The following is a 4,724-nucleotide window of genomic DNA, read 5'->3' as shown; positions in this document are numbered from 1 at the left end:
TGAAGTATTATTATTTTCATTATCAGGCAATAGTCCAGAATAATTTAAACATGAGGCCATAACAACCTTGGTCATCATAATCACTAATGTCCGCAACAACTATACTGCCCCACCCACTTGTCACAATCTTTTGGTTCAGACAGTGCATTTAATCACAAATATGTGTATCAGACTCACTTGGGACGTGTGCATAACTTAAAGTGTCATTCATTTTTAAACGAAATGGCACTAAGTAACTTAATTTAAAACTAATCACATTAATCCAGGCACTGCATGCTGGAACTCCCAGAATGGCAAATTGAGGACAGCCTAGTCAGAAGACGCACCATATAACTAAATCATATGCATTTGAATAAAACAAAAATAAATCTTTTACTTAATAAACCACTCCCTTTTGTTAAAACACCCCGAATAAAAATTAAGTAAATGGGGTTTTCCCCATTTCTTATTCAAGTGTCCAAATGGTCTAATCGAAATGCTTAAAAATAAGGAAGGGCTATGATCTTGCAACTAGAGGGCGTCTAATCTCATACAAGTAGAGAAAAAAATAATCAATTCAACATAATTTAAAAGAATTGAATGAAACATGTAAATGTACATTTACATAACAGTAGCAACATGTATGACGCAACAACATACAATGAGCGAGGATCAGTTTCGTTTTGAACAAAATATTGAAGAGTTTCTAAGATCCACGGTAAATTGCTTATTCAATGCCTGGAACATACATCAAAATATCTACATCGACTCTTGTTCTCTGTTCATTGTATAATGTAAGGTGAAGATAACGAACAGTGCTCAATCTCATAACTCCTAAAATCAACACAAAATAGATAGTTGGGCAGACACAGACCCCTGGACACACCAGGGGTGGGATCAGGTGCCTAGCAGGAGTAAACATCCCATGTCGACCAGTCACACCCGACGTGTCTATGGTATAACATCATGGCAACTGGTAAAATCTTGAAACTTTGAAACTTTTTGTTTCACTTTTTTACCTTACTTGAGGCATGAAAGTATATATACTATCATATAAAACAAACAGTAACAGATAGGTAATGAATAAACTAAATGTAACAAGTTGCTAGTGGAAGGACTTTTTTTTTTTATTGGCATTAGAAATCTACAAAATTTGCCAAACCAATCACAGAAATCTGTCATCACTATTGAATATATTTGCAAAACTAATAGCATTTCTACATTTGTAAATACATGCTAGTAAAAACAGTTTTCTCTCATTATTGAAAATTTCCCAGTTAGACATGTTGTGGTATTCATTTCCGATTTCATTTCCATTACAGAGATCGCCTAGCCTATCAGATCAATCAATGCTAAAATATTTGCCACATTCAACTGGTAATCTGTGACTGACACATCTAAAATTAGTTAAACAGTAAACAACATCACAAGGAAATAGTGAAAAATATTTTTTCTAATCCAAAATCTGTTTTGAAAATTCTATAGTTGATACACTTAGAGGAAAATAGTAGATTTCCAATCTGATATAAATGCATCTTCACACATGTTTTTCACTTCTTCTTTTTTTTGAATAAACAGACATGCTTTGGGGTAAATTGGTCATTACAATGATATACAGACCATTTTTGTCCAAAATATCCTTGATGTGTAGTAACCAGTCCGGGTCTTTGTGAAGATTGAAGATAATATCATACACATGTAACGTCCGACTTATCTTTTCCATTTTCCCCCAGATACAATATTTTGCCACAAGCCAATCATTCTGGCATAAAAACATTTGTAAAGCCACTCTGCCAAGCTCATCATATACAATACTATTATGAGAATACTTTTTAACATTCGTCATATGTTAACAGATGCAACGACTCAATGACATGTACATTATTTTCATATCCCCGTATTTCCAAACTATAAAGCAAAATTAGAACCATTGCATCAAACAATTACAAAAGAACATCGATAGGTAGACACAATTTTCTAGATTTACGTAAAAGACTGAACATAGGTTTTCTTGCTTGTTGAACAAGTCTCACCTTATTCTTATGAAAATTACCTTTCCTTAAAAAATACCAAGATATTGAAATTCTTCTACAGTTGTCAGCTTCTCATTCATGTGAAATGAACATTTTCAAAATGTCTCCTTTTTGAGAAAATCACAACATTTGTTTTAATGCATTTACATTGAACTTGCAAGTTTCACAGTATAAGTACACTGTACATGGCATTCAAGGCTACTAGTAATTCAGATGCAGATTCAACAAGGATCACAGTATCTTCAGCATATAACAAAGGACATAGTTTGAAGAACACTTCAATATCATCGTTATCAAATAATAAATGTGATATTCTACAAACACCAACAAGTCTTTAACATGAAATCAGCTAGGTCATTAAAAATAGTGAAAAAGGTAATGGGGACAAATCATCTCCTTGCTTTACTCCAATATTAGGCATAAAAAATTCTAAACATATCATACCACTTCTCACACAAGATTTGGTGTTTTTATATAGGTTTCATAATATAGAGAACATTTTCCATCTACATTACTGCGTAACAGACTATTTACTGAATCAAATGCATTTTTGTAATCGATAAATGCACGATAGTTTTCGTCCTCTGGCCACATAAAAATCAACTAGACATTTTAGATTAAAAAGATATGGTCAACAGTTCCATAACCTTTTCTGAATTATGTCTGTTCCTCACAAAGAATGCTAGAAATTCCTAGGTAACAAGAAATATATTGTTTAAAATACAGGTAAATAATTTCTCAAAGCAGCTTTGGATTGTTATTCCTTTATAATTATCAACATTTGCAGGGTCAACCTTATTCTTGAAGGTAGAATGGTGAAGATGACGAACAGTGATCAATCTCATAACTCCAATAAGGAATACAAAATAGAGAGTTGGACAAACAGGCACCCCTGGATATACCAGAAGTGGAATCAGGTGCCAGGATGATTAAGCATCCCCTGTCGACCGGTCACACCCGCCGTGAGCCCTATACCACGATCAATTAAACGGAGTAATCCGTAGTCAAAATCAGTGTACCAAGAACGGTCTATCAATCGGTATGAAACACGTCAGACAGCATTTGACCCAATGATAGGTTGTATTCAATAAGTAATAACTAATAACACTAATCAACTTTCGCGCTTAGCATATTGAGTGAATAACACACCTGATGCTTTAACTGGGAACTCGGAAAAACAGTCATAGAGTCGTAAAGTCCCACGAAGAACCCGCTCTGATATAGAACTTGAAATAGATTATTCCAACTTAGTATCAATTATCATTCCAAACACCAGAGTGACCTACCTGGATAAAATGCTTATAAGTAAATTATAGGTTAAGGTGAATTGCTACTCTCTCGAGTCTCATTTGATATTTCAACTCACAGATTCACCCAGCATCTACAAATGTAGCTTTACCATTTATGAATTAGAAATCAAAAATATGTTCATGAAGATATCATTGAAACATTAGGACACCAGGAAGAAATAGTAAGTAAAGATACCGAATAATCATCATTATATAATACATGTATATTAATTATTTTAAGACAAGAAGAGGAAAGGGGTGTATCAAAAGTTGTCCGAGTGTCCATGTATTTTGGACATCGGATTTCAAGCACGTTGACTCTCAAATTGACACTACTATATCATGATATTTTAGTATACACAGACGATAGCCGTCGGTCACTCCGGTCATTTCTAATGCAAATCAAGTGACAGCCATGTGTCCATTTCAACCTCCCAGAGACCTGTAAGATTGTCGATGGTTTTATTTGTGTAAAGCTGTGAATTTTGTTACAACAGTAACGTGTCATAATTTAAAGAAAAAGAATATCTCTTAGAAATTCGTTGTTTTACGCTGTTAGACTGTTTCGTCTGAGTTATTTATATCATGTTGGGATTTTCCTGCTTTTGGGGCTATTTATAGAAAATCGCCAATACACACATTTATTCTAAGTAATGGAATATAACTGTTCTTCGGTATTTTTGCAACAAGAGAACTCTTTCCCAAAGAAGTTCTTGATCGGCAAATACAGCGATTTTTACTTGCCATGTTTTTTAAAAAAAAAATAAATATCACATGCACTTGAGTCGAATATTTAATAAATAATCATTGTCCTACAAAGACGTCTCCTAGCTCCTGCTCTTGATTGCGTATTTGTACAGGAATTTTACAATTTGCTTTCATTTAAATGCCTTTTATATGAAAAATGAACATGCATTTCAACTAGATTAGTTCAGAAAAGTATGCACATTTTTATATACAAAATATAAATCAAAGTATGGCGCAAGGTGGATCTAAACCATGGCAAAAAGAATGCCAGCGGTTTAGATTACTGAGCTACATTACCTTCAAGAACTGAGGGTATGAATATGAACTAGATTGTCAAAGAAACCCAGGATAGTTGATTTTCATAGGTTTTTGTTACCTTCGACCCCATGGCATATATGTGCCCCTAAATATCTTTTTTGTAAATTGTTCTTTAAAAGGTTGTAACCTATCAAAATAACATAGTTTCATTGATGGTCACGTCTGCTCTGAAAGACTTTTAGATCAAAGGACAAGGGGCATTAAGGGCCAAAATTTGCCCAATGTTAAAACACTATATTTTACTGTTATTCTGATTAATTGCGATTAGTGTCATCAATTTCAGCCATTTTTATATTGATTTTGATATGTTTTCTTAATTTTGGGGCAAATTAATGAAAAAACAACAAAAAATCACAGA

Source organism: Ostrea edulis, chromosome 5, assembly GCF_947568905.1.
Source record: "Ostrea edulis chromosome 5, xbOstEdul1.1, whole genome shotgun sequence".
In the NCBI taxonomy this organism is placed as follows: Eukaryota; Metazoa; Mollusca; class Bivalvia; order Ostreida; family Ostreidae; genus Ostrea; species Ostrea edulis.
The sequence above is the reverse complement of the archived record's forward strand: the minus strand, read 5'-3'. Positions refer to the sequence as shown.